The sequence below is a fragment of the Colobus angolensis genome, unplaced genomic scaffold (assembly GCF_000951035.1).
Source record: "Colobus angolensis palliatus isolate OR3802 unplaced genomic scaffold, Cang.pa_1.0 Scaffold90, whole genome shotgun sequence".
Taxonomy (NCBI): domain Eukaryota; kingdom Metazoa; phylum Chordata; class Mammalia; order Primates; family Cercopithecidae; genus Colobus; species Colobus angolensis.
Genome location: NW_012122932.1, coordinates 7094219 through 7107813, shown reverse-complemented (window position 1 = coordinate 7107813; position 13595 = coordinate 7094219).

Genomic DNA, 13595 nt, shown 5'->3' with positions numbered 1-13595 from the left:
AATACAAAATTCCTAGACTATAATTCACTTTACCTACTTCCCAGACCAATGACCATTCTTCCTTTTTACACTGGTAGTAATCAAAAAGTTGCACTAAAAATTATTGTTTTGTGTAATGAGTATATGTAGAAGTTAAATTTGTAAGTCAGAGAAATAGCAGAGACAAATGCCAGCTCACCCACTCCCCAACAATGTGACTTTATGGAAGTTATTTTACCCCTCTGTCCCTCAGTGTCTTTACTTATAAAATAACAAATAAAAGATCAATAAAGCAGGATCTCTGGTCAAGACATTTAGAAGCTCTAGAGTGAGGGAGAGGGGAAATCTGATGGAGGATGGCCTGGCGGCTATGGCATTGGCTGCGTTTGTGACAGGCAGAAGAAACTCATTTTGAAAGCAAAGGCAATAGATCCAGACTGTAAGAGTTGCAGTGCTATTATCCCCACTATTTGCTGCCTGTGTAACCTTGGACAAGATGCTCAAACTTTCTGTACCTCAGTGTCCTCATCTTTGAAACGGGAATCATAGGAGTATCTACTCCATAGAATTGGCATGAAGATTAAATAAAGCACTTAGAAATGAGGCTGACACTTTGCTATAAACAACAGCTTTTGTTAGTTGAATTTTATTTATTCATATGCCATTCATTTGTTTAAAAGTTTTAAGGTAGTTTTCAAAATGACATGCAATGCCTCTGACTTGGACCTCTTTTCAAAATCGTGAAATTCTGTAACCCATCATCCACTAAACATTCTCATTTGCATGTCTTGCATTGTAGTTTAGATGCCCCAAATTGAACTTGCCTTATTTCTAAGACCTCATTTTCTTTTGTAGATTTCTTTACCTCAGTTAATGGTAACCCCATCCATCCAGGTATCCAAACTAGTTCATGTGAATCCTTCTAGACTTTTCTCCTTACCTTCGCTCTTAATATCTAAATAGTCACTGCATTCTTCCACTTTTTCCCTCGTTTGTATCACATTCACATACCCATATTTCAGAGAGTGAGTCCTGAGGGCAGGGATAATAGCTCTCTCAAGTGAACTCATCTGCTGTCATATAACAGTGAATTAGCCTGCTCTTGGCCATCCTGCCAGGGCCTAAGAGATTAAAGCCAGAGCCTGAAACAAACCTTCAGCCAGAGCCTGAAGGTCTTCTGACCCCTTGAACTGAGAATTTTACCCCAGTCAGCCTTTTCTTATCCAAACCAAAGCATGTCCTTGACCACAAGGGAGAGAGTTGGCAGGAGGTCCCTTGAAAAGAGCATGTTTTTATCACTGCAGCAACAGATCCTCTCCACTGCTATACTCAAAGCTGGAGGGAGAGTCTACATGCTCGTGGTGGCAATTTGTCTCTACAGGAACCCTGAATTCTCTGGATTTTTACCTCCTTGATACTTATTGAATCCAATCATTTCTCTCCATTCTCATGGCCTCTGATCTAAGCCAAGGTAGCATTATTTATCATCAAATTATTGCCACAACCTCCTCCTCATAGCCCAGCATCCTCTCTGGAGATCCCAAAACTCTTCATGCTTCTTGTTTTAAAATAGGAATTTACCTATGCTGCTTCTTCACCTAAAACCCTTCAGGGATTTAAAATAAAATCCAATCCTTTGCAATACTGACATGACCCTGCATCTGGATCTTGACCTTATCTCTGCCTCTCCATATTTCTCCTTATTCTCTAGCCACAGAGGACTTTCTGCCTACTTTCCAATCATGTTGGATCTTCATGAATGCTGTCACTTCCTTCTGGGAAGCTTTTGCCCAAAATCCCATTATTTTAAACCTTAATCTTCAAACTTCATTTTGCACCCATACCATTTCTTCATAAAGGACTTCCTTGACAACTTCCTGGCATCTTCCAATATTCCCTACTTAGTGATTCTCAGCTTGTGTGTTTAAAAGAATGACCTAAGGAGTTTTTTCTGTTTGTTTAAAAAATAGTTTCCTGGCCGGGCACGGTGGCTCAAACCTGCAATCCCAGCACTTTGGGAGGCCGAGATGGGCGGATCACGAGGTCAGGAGATCGAGACCATCCTGGCTAACAAGGTGAAACCCCGTCTCTACTGAACAAAAACACAAAAAACTAGCCGGGCGAGGTGGCAGGCGTCTGTAGTCCCAGCTACTCAGGAGGCTGAGGCAGGAGAATGGCGTAAACCTGGGAGGCGGAACTTGCAGTGAGCTGAGATCTGGCCACTGCACTCCAGCCTGGGTGACAGAGCGAGACTCCGTCTAAAAAAAAAAAAACAAAAAAAAATAGTTTCCTAAGTCCCATCCCCCGAGTGTCTACGGGTAGATCCAGTCATTGTGTATTTTTACCAACAAATATCCTTTGGGGTTTCTGACCAGGTAGCTCTCGGACCACACTTAGAGAAGCTCTGAGTGATGTTAACTTACCTTGCTGTATGATGTCAGAATACCCTTCCTAATGTCTCCATGGAAATGCACATTGCTCTTTAAATTACTTTTTAAAAGTCTGTAGTCCCTGCTAAGTGCTTCATTACTAGGGCAGGGTTGCAGTTATAATCTTTATGCCCATAGCATAATAGATATTTAATATTTGTTAAACTGATCATTATTTTGTGGAATACTTAATAATTTGTAAAGAACAATACAGATGCTCCTCAACTTATGATGGGGCTACATCCTGATAAACCCATCATAAGTGGAAAATATCATAAGTCAAAAATGCATTTAATATTCCAATGAATCCCTAAAGTCAAAAAATCGTAAGACAAAACATCTTAAGTTGGAGACTATCTGTACATGTAAACCAAGCAAACCAGAGCTTCTTGTTTTAAAATAGGAATTTACCTATGCTGCTGCTTCACCTAAAACCCTTCAGGGATTTAAAATAAAATCCAATCCTTTGCAATACTGACATGACCCTGCATCTGGATCATGCAAACCAGAGCTTTGAGAATAGAGTGTATCCCACTGCATCTAGGCACCATTCTTGAGAATAGAGTGTATCCCACTGCATCTAGGCACCATGCTTGAAATCTTGGGAAGCTCTTGACTTTTGAAAAATGGCTACTCAGCTTGCTAAAGCTCATTTATTTTATCTGCCTCTACGTAGGTGCCTCCTTCTCCTCTTCATGCCCTGTTGATACTTAAGGTTTAATTGAACAGTGAGGTTCCTGCCACCTTCCAGGGCTCTGATGAGCTGTCAAAACAGAAAACTCCAGGGATAAAATGCTGCCACCAGCAAAAAGCAAGAGGCTCCTGGTGATCTGAGCACTTCACAGTAGTGCTGTGCTTTTAAGGGGTCAGCCTTTATGGGTGAAGGATGGTTGATGTTTAAAACAAAACAAAACAAAAACCTGAATCAGCATTCTGAAAGCTTCCTTTCCAAGGAAGTATTTAGCTAGGCAAGTACTGAGAAAGATACACTAAGTCTCAAACATGCTTCAGGTTACCAAGAGACAGCACTTCTCCCAGGTCATGCTGTCACCCTGATAGGGTAGAAAGTGTAAAAAGGCTCAGAAGATCTGAGTTAAAACTCCAAATGAACTAAGATATATGGCAGTAGTTAGTGAGTGGACAGTTAGAACCAGTGAAAAACAAAGGTTCCTGAGTTCACCTCCATAGGCTGTGATCCAGTGGAAAATGAGCTGGCTGCTAAAAGTCCATTTTCAAAAAATACCTCCCCAAGAAATTCAAATGCTAGTAGTTTTCAGACCACATCTTGAAAGACTACTGTTTGGAGTTTTGCAAGTCAGGTACTCTCTCTGAGCCTCAGTCTTCTCAACTACAAAATGGAGATGAAGATTTCCCAGGGTTGTTTTAGGAAATCCTGAATTTTGTGACAGTCATAAAGTACTCTAAATATATAGAGATTTTGTTATTAGAATTATTGATAATAGTGTTAATAATTTCAGGAAATGTATGAATTATAGATTACTTATAAGTTATGTAACCCAAGGGAATAGTTAACAATTAGAATTTGAAGATCTACTTAATTTATGAGGGACAAGACACATCTGTCTTAATTTATGTCGTATCTCCAGTGCCTGCGATAGAGTAGATGCTCAAAAATACTATTGAATAGGAAAAGAAATGCTTTCTCTTTGATAACTAGGGGATGACTTACCACCCCCTCAAATGCCTCCAGAGGTTTATTCCCCTTTCCTTCACCAGGATCAGCCCTGAATGTGGCAAAACTTTAGGAACCTGCAGGGACACTGACTTTGCTGACTTAAGACTCCTCTTTACTCTCCCAGGTCTGTGGAGTCACCTGTGTTCTGGATTTCTCTTCTGGAAACACTCAGAATATAGAACCACATATTTAGCGCTGAGGAGGATTTTCTCGAGAAGCATCTCCTTGCAACTGCTTTTGCTCTTTTTAAAAAAGAGACAGGGGATCCCTAGCTGAGTGTCAGAGATAACCTCCTGCGATTCTCTGAGGTAATCAGCTTCTCTTTCCCCAGCCATCCTTTTATGCTTACCTGTACTCTGGCACCTGATGAGCCCACCGGCAGAGACAAAATTTCCCAACCCCGACTTGTGTTCAGTAAAAGGCCCCATGTCAGGTAGGAAAAACAGAGAAAACTCAGGTGGGTGGCTTCAGTCTGCAGAGGCAGAGCTGGGAACCTGCTGACTGCAGCAGGAGTGGCTCCATTGCCATGGCAATGAGCAAGCTGATCACCAGCACCATCACTCACTCCCTAGCCATGGCCTTTATGGGAATAAAGGAAACACATGTCTCTCCCAAGGGTTTTGGTATTAATACAGGGGCTGCTTTCTCTACAAGATGACTAAATTTGTGGTCTCTTTTAGAGTTATGTTACTATCTTTCAGAGGCTTTTTTAAAATCCCAAGGAATCAATTAAACTCCAGCTAATTCTGTTGTAAGAAAGAATATTTCTTTGCTGTTAAAACTCTACAGTGCTACTTACATTTATTTGTAAATACTGAATATAAAATTAGAGAAATATTCTATCCTCAAGTCTTTACAGTCTGAAAATGAAATAGACATGAGCAAAAATCACTGTGATGAAAAAAAGTATGCCCTGGGTGATGTTCTGCAGACTCTTTGCATTCATGGATTTAATATTCATAATTTCAACAATTAAAAAGTTACTGCAGTGGCCCATGGCAGTATAGAACTTGAGAAGATGATTGAATCTTACCCTGTAGGGTAAGACTAGTATGTACAATGAATAGCAGCACTGGTAAATGAACTAAGCTGCCTTCCCAATACCTCAGCTTCAAGGTGGCCTTATTGCTTCCTATTCACTGCCATCTACATAGTAGTTATGAGTAAGCATCTAAAGTGTTGACACATATTTTAATTTTAGAATGTTGAATTTTATGTGGAAAATGATGACATGGTTCTTGAAGGTCTCACAGTCACTTTGAAATATTAAGGTAATGGACAATGTTAAATTTAGTGAAGGTAGAAGTTTATCTTGTTAGGAAGGGAAATGCTGGAGAGATACTTTATGGAGTAAATGACATTGAAATTGGCTTTTAAGGTTATAAACATATAACAATAAGGCAGAATTTCATATCCTGAGGAATAGCATAAAAATTTGAAGACATTAAAATGGCAATGATATACTACATATCTATTAGAATGGGTAATTAAAAAATGATAATACCAAGTGCTGACAAGGATTTGGGACAACAGGAACTCTTATTCCTTGCTAGTGGGAATGCAGAATGGTACAGTCACTTGAGAAAACAGTTTGTCATTTTCTTCCAAAGCCAAATATAGTCACAATGCTGAGGTTTTTCCAACTGACGTGAAAAGTTATGTCCACACAAATGCCTGCACATGGATGTTTAGGACAGCTTTCTTCATAATTGTCAATAAATGGAAGCAGCCAAGACATCCTTCAATAGGTGAATGGTTAAACAAACCAGGAGATTCGTACAGTACTGCATTATGATCCAAAGTCTAAAATAAAAACTAATGAGTTCATACTTACATAAATAAATGACTGAATAAATAATTGAGGGAGAAGAAACAAATCCCCCATGCAGAAGAATTCCAAATAGTCTATGTCCATCCTCAAGGGGTGGGAGCATAACTTCCTAGTCTTTAAGTGTGGGCTGTACATAGTGACTTCCATCCAGGGAACACAGTAGGGAAAGTGTGAAAAAGCAAAACTGTATGTTACAGAAATCTAACCAAAACCTCATGTTGATAGTATGTGCTAATATGATATGATGCAAATGGCACTTCATCTCTGTGGTCCTCTTCCCAGAGAATCCCATCACCCTAGTATAACTATCAGAAACATACCAACCATATTTCAGTATGGATCATTCTATAAAACCTGACTGGTATTCTTCAAAACTTTCAAAGTCATCACAAACAAAGTCTGGACTGGGCGCAGTGGCTCATGCCTGTAATCCCAGCATATTGGGAGGCCAAGGTCGGCAGATCACTTGATTTCAGGAGTTCAAGACCAGCCTGGACAACATGGCGAAACCCCCATCTCTACTAAAAATACAAAAATTAGCCGGGTGTGGTAGCGGGCGCCTGTAATCCCAGCTACTTGGGAGGCTGAGGCAGGAGAATTGCTTGAACCTGGGAGGCAGAGGTTGCAGTGAACTGAGATCATGCCATTGCACTCCAACCTGGGCAACAAGAGCAAAACTCTGCCTCGAAAAAAGAAAATCTGAGAAACTGTCACAGTGCCGAGGAGCCTAAGGAGGCATAACCCCCAAATGTGGTATTCTGGATGTGATCCTAAAAATAGAACTACCATAAGATTCAGCAATCTCACTGCTAGGCAGATATCCAAGAGAAAGGATATCAGTATAGAGAAGAGATATCTGCACTCCCATGTGTATTGCAGCACCATTCATAGTGGCCAAGACATAGAATTCACCTAAGTGTCCATCGACAGATGACTCAGTAAAGAAAATGATGTATATATAATATATATACACACACATATACACACAATGATATATATATACACACACACACACATATACACACACAATGAAATACTATTCAGTCATAAAAAGAATAAAATCCTGTCATTTACAGCAACATGGATGGAACTGGAGGACATTATATTCAGTGAAATAAGCCAGGCAAAGGCAAACATTCCATGTTCACACTTATAAGAGGAAGCTAAAGATATGTAACTCATAGAGGTGGAGAGTAGAATGGTGGTTACCAGAGCCTGGAAAGGGGAGAGGGTACAGGAGATGAACAGAAGCCGGTCAAAGGGGAACAAAAATACAGTTAGATAGAAGGATTAAGTTCTAGCATTGGATAGCGCAGTAGGGAAATTATAGTTAACAGTAATTTATCGTATATTTCAAAATAGCTAGAAGAGAAGAATTGTAATGTTTCTAACACAGTAGAATGATAAATATTTGTGGTGATAGATGTCTTAATTATCCTGATTTGATAATTGCAAATTGTATGCACGTACCACTATCACATGTACCCCAAAATATGTATAATTGTTTCAAAAAAATTAAATATATTTTAACAAAGAAAAAGGGCATTAGGTAAAAACTGAAGAAATCTGGATAAAGTATGGACTTTAATAATAATGTATCAATATTAGTTCATTAGTTGTAAAAAAAAAAGTACCATATTCATAGATGTTAATGATACGGAAACTGTGTAGGGTGGGATATGGGACTTCCTTGTACTATCTTCTCAACTTTTCTGTTAAAATAGTTTTTAAACTCTTTTAAAAAGAGTCAAAATGTCTGGGGAACAGTAAAGAGTTGGGCTGGAACAAGAACTGTGTATAGTGGAATGGTGGGAAATCAGTTGGTGGGAGGGTCATATCATAGAAGGCATTAGGTGACAGACAGTGGAGGTTAACTACACAAAACCACATTTATAACCCTTTTCTTTACCCAGCTTCTCCCTAGAGCTGGAAAAATGAAAAACTTCTCTCTCCTTGAGGGATGAATAAATTGCACAGTTATAATAGAAAATGTCTTAGGAAAAGCCATCTGGGAAAGTTCTTGTTTTCCTGAAAAATGGGTTAAATGTCACTATTGTTACCACTTCCACTTTCTATGCCTCAAATATTCACATGCTGCCTGGTTGTACAGCCATGGTCTTATGGCCATAAAGCTATAAGGGAACATGCTAAGGATAGTGAGAGTAAACATAGAAAGAGGTTCTGTCTTTGATACATCTTTGCACCTGCTGGGTCAAGACTGCTTCCCTCTGAGCATCTTGTTGTATGACCTAATTAAGCATCTTTATTGCTTAAACTTCTGCTCATAAAGCATTTTGTTGGTTAAATCAGAAAGAATCCCTAATGGAATAATTTCTGAAGACCGGGTTAAAGAGATAGGATTTCATTTACTAGACAGTGGGAAGCTCATCTGGACACTCCATTTATTCACTCCGTCATTTGTCTCTTGTCATTGAAGCATTTAAGTTTTCCAGTTTGACCAATGTGATAACAGTCTGCTATGTGCCAGTCACAGTTGTAGGTTTTAGGGATATGCTGGGGAACTAAGCAATGTCTCTGTTCTCATCAAACTTACATAGTTTGGGGAGACAGATACATTAATCCATTAAGTGCTTTTAAATGCTAAGAAGAAAAATGAGGCTGGGTGAGAAAAAAGTGATGAGTGTGGTTTAGAGCAAATTCATATTTGACAAGAAGCCTAAATAAAATGAGGATGAACACCATGTGTATACTAGGGGAAAATGTCTCCACATGGGGAAACAGCAAGGGCAAAAGCCTTAACGTGCTTGAGCCATTATTATGTTTGAAGAACAGCAAAGGGATAGTGGGGCCAGATCAGAGTGAGGTAAGATGACAGGTGGCAGAAAATCATGCCAAACAAAAAAATAGAGCCAGGTCACAGACGGACTGTAGGTCATGGGAGGGCTTTGGCTTTTACTCTGAATGAGATACAAACGCACGAAAGGCTTTCTGAAAAAGAACTAAAATGATCTGACCTTTTAACAAAAATGGATAAGGGGATGTCAGTTAGGGTTATTGCCATTGCAATAGTCCAGGCTAAAGTGGTAATGGTAATTTCAAGAGGAGTGACATAGTAGAAATAGTAGGTGTCAGGTAAAATCTAGAAAATTGCTTTTGTATATATTTCATCTCGTAAACTAAATTGCAAGGTCAGAATGAACAAGGAACATATCTTAAGCTTTCTTCACATCTTTCTTTGTCCTGGCACATCATGTATGCTCATTAAATACAGATTGAATAAAGGAAGACAATTTAAAGGAAAGCAATTTTTTAATGGGAAAAAAAATCTAGGAGGAGGAAGAAGTGGAGCTTGGCTTGGAGGATGGTCAGGATACCAGATGTAGGGATTGTCAGGACCTCTTCTTCCTTTGGAGCCCATCTGGCCAAGCATTCAGAAATAGCCCCTGCACTTAGAGCCCAGCTCAGCCACATTTGACTCTGTATTTTTCACAAAGCTGTGCCTACAAGGGGTGGGTACTAGCTGAAAGGCTAAGTGAAAACAGCTTGGGAAAATCTTAGTTGAGAAGTGTCAGCAGATACAATCTCCCAGCACTTAGTGATTCACAATTGCTTTAAAATGTGGCTGAGAAAATATATGATCAAGTTCCCTTAAGTGTGATTTGTGAGGATTATTTGGGGGCAATCAACATGTTATTCTGCAGGGCTTCCTTCTCAGGCACAATTCATATTTTGTTTGATGAGAGTTTTTGTTTGTTTGTTTTTTTGAAGACCCTTGGACATGAACTCTTATTATGTGGATAACTGGATAATCAGCAGAACCTGCTCATCCCTATAATGCAAGCAACTGAAACCAACAGCCACAGCAGCTAAGATAAAATCATAGCTTTACTATGGAGCCCATTAACTGGGTAGAAACTACATCCTGGGGTCATAAATAGTTATTAGCCAGTTAATGATAGTGATAGTCAAATCACTGCATTTACATCTGATGAATAGGGATAAGCCTTCTTTGGTTTGAAGCTTTCAGATAATTTAGTGCTTTAATATTCTGGGCAGTAGAATTTCCAAAGTTAAAAAGTTAGATATCCTCACACCTATCTTGAAGAGAAATAGTGAATAAAGTCAGTAAAGTATTATGTAAGTTTTCCTGGACCATTCCACTTTACCTTCATATGTGTCATCTTTATATTCTTAAGTTGCTTATATCGTATCCGAGGCAGAATTGAGACTAGAACCAAGTTGCCTGACCACTCAGCTGTGGAACTCTACATGCATAATTTAGCACTTCTAAGGTTCCGTTTCCTCACCTGTTAGCTGAGGGGATTGAGCTAGCTCAACTTCAAGCTCTCGAATGGATCTTCTATGCTATGCCACCAAGGCTTTATTCTGAATGACAGAAACATATCAAAGTGTAGCCTTCTTGTGTTCTCTCTTGTGCCATTTTGTGAATCTGATGTATTGTCCTATTTTTCTTAATGGCTTCTGCATTGGGAAATTTAACATACTTGTTTAATCTAGCCATGACGCTTCTCCTCCAGTGGTAGACACAAATTAACCCACGATATATTGCTTGTGGTTGATTTAATATTCAAAAATGTGTATTTTAAGCTAGCTTTCCATTTTGTTTAATGAGGGACTTCTGCTTTCATTGGAGCTACTTGGACTAGGATATGGCATTTGCTCAGGCAAGCTCCCTAAGTACAGGCAAACCTTGCCTTAATTGCACTTTGTTTCATTGGGCTTTATGGATACGGCATTTTTCACAAATTGAAGTTTTGTGACAACTTTGCTTTGAACAAGTTTACTGGTGCCAGTTTTTCCACCAGCGTATGCTCACTTTGTGTCTCTGTGTCATATTTTGGTAATTCTCACAACATTTTAAATTATATCTGTTATGGTGACCTGTGATCAGTGATCTTTAATGTTAATCATTGTTTTGGGACACTACAAACTGTGACTATAGAAGACAATAAACTGTGTGTTCTAACCGCTCTATAGGTTGGCCTTTCCCCAACCTCTCTCTCTCCCTTCTCCTCGGGCCTCCCTATTCCCTGAGACAAGAGTATTGAAGTCAGGCCAATTAACAACACCACAATGGCCTCTAAGTGTTTAAGTGAAAGGGAAAGTCACATGTCACTCACTTTAAATCCAAAGCTAAAAATGATTAAGCTTAATGAAGAGGGCATGTCAAAAGCTGAGACAGGCCACAGCTTGGCCTCTTGTGCCAAACAGCCAAGTTGTTAATACAAAGGAAAAGTTATTGAAGAAAATTAAAAGTGCTACTCCAGTGAACACACAAATGATAACAAAGTGAACAGCCTTGCTGCTAACATGGAGAAAGTTTGAGTGGTCTGTATAGAAGATCAAACCAGCCACAACATTCCCTTAAGCTAAAGCCTAATCCGGAGAAAGGACCTAACTCTGACCACTTCTGTAAAGACTGAGAGAGGTGAAGAAGCTGCAGAAGAAGAATTGGAACCTAGCAGAGATGAGTTTGTGAGATTTTATAAAAGAAGCCATCTCCAGAACTGAAAAGCACACTGTGAAACAGCAAGTACTCCTGTAGAAGCTGCAGCAAGTTCCCTGGAAGATCTAGCTAAAATAATAGATGAAGGTGGTTACATGAAACAACAGATTTTACATGGTGAGGAAACATCCTTCTATTGGTAGAAGATGCCATCTAGGACTTTCATAACTATAGAGGAGAAGTCAATGCCTGGCTTCAAATGACAGGCTGAGTCTCTTGTAAAGGCAAATGTAGCTGGTTACTTGATGTTGAGGCCGATGCTCCTTTAGCATCCAAAAAATCCTAAGATCCTTAAGAATTATACTAAATCTGCTGAGTGCAGTGGTTCAGCACTTTGGGAGGCCGAGGTGGGCAAATTGCAAAGTCAGGAATTCAAGACCAGCCTGGCCAACATGGTGAAACACTGTCTCTACCAAAAATACAAAAATTAGCCGGGTGTGGTGGCACATGCCTGTGATCCCAGCTACTCAGGAGCTGGGGCAGGAGGATGGCTTGCACCCAGGAGGCAGAGGTTGCAATGAGCCAAGATTGTGCCACTGCACCCAAGCCTGGGCGACAGAGCAAGACTCCTTCTCAGTTGGGGGAAAAAAGAATTATAATAAATCTACTCTGCTTGTGCTCTAGAAATAAAACAAAGCCTTCATGGCAGCACATTTGTTTAGAGCATGGTTTACCGAATATTTTAAACTCATTGTTGAGAACTGCTAAAAAAAATTCCTTTCAAAATATTACTGATCATTGACAATGCACCTAGTTACCCAAGAGCTTTCATGGAAATTTAGAAGGAGAGGAAGTATAGTGTAAGCATAACTTTTATATGCACTGGGAAACAAAAAAAAAATTGTATGGCATACTTTATTGCAATATTCACTCTGTTGCAGTGGTCTGGAACCAAACCCACCATATGTCTAAGGTGTGACTGTATAAAAAATAAAATGTGATCCACAAATATCCTTGAATGGTACAAGTATTTAGAAGTCTTATGGTTTAGAAATTTCTGAAAACATTAGAGAAGATTAAAATTATTTTATTAATAGTGAACTTGGAAATTCTCTTCCCTCACCAAGAGTTATTAGCCCAAATACAAACACATGTGCTCTGTACACAGGCACTATACAATTTGTATTACTGAGGGATAAAGTTTTACCTGCATATGACTATTAACAGGCAGTTAGGTTTCTTTGTCACTGGCTACATGTACAGACCCACTAAGTTTCAAGTGGCATAAGATACATTGGGAAGAGGACGACAATATGATCATTGCCCTCAACTATCCTGAGGTTTAGTTGAGACGACCAGACTAAATAATTAGAAAACAGTGTAACTGTATAATCAATACTTGTTTTGAGTTCTGGCAATAAATGCTATGGTGTTTTCTGAGTGGGTAGAAGAGTTAAGGAAGGTTTTCTTGGCATTGGAAGACCTTGAAGGAGGCATGAGACTTGGACACGTAACAAGCAAAGCAAAGGAAGGACACCCAAGGGCAAGAAGGCTTTATTTTCAAGTTTATTCTTGCACCTCTGTAAAGAAATGTCTCATTAAGAAAACTTATGAAAAGTGTCCATTGTTTTCCCAGTTTACTTCCTACTCTGCTTTCCAGAATGCAAACACACAGGATTAGACTGATGTCCACTTCTCATGACTTATTCAGTTCAAGCCATCACAATTGCAAGGTCCTTTCAAACACAACGTCACTCAAAATGCCAAGAGAGGAACACTGAACATTCGCCTTTTGTCTTATCCTCTTCTAAAATTGCTTCTCTCTTTTTTTTTTTTTTTCTACCTAGCCTTCTCCTGCCTCATTCTCCAAGATGTTAGGACCAAAGGGCCTTCTCAAGCAACAGAAGGGTTCAGCTCTGCATCACACAAATCAAAGAGACACAACACAATAACCCTTGTATCCCTCCAACTTTGTGACATTATCACCTAGGTAGATATTTGGGGGCGGGGGTGGCATAACAGAGGAAGAAATAAGATGAAAAGAATAGCATTCTTTTTAATGTAGAAGGATTCTTGTCATTATCACTAACACTTGTTGACTTTTTAACTGACGCATAATTATAACCATATTTCCAGGGTTACCCTCTATCATCTCCCCAGCCTTGTAAGTAGGTACCTCTTTAGGGCTGCTGAAAGCATGGCATGTGAAATTCTCCCAAAGTTATGTAAGGT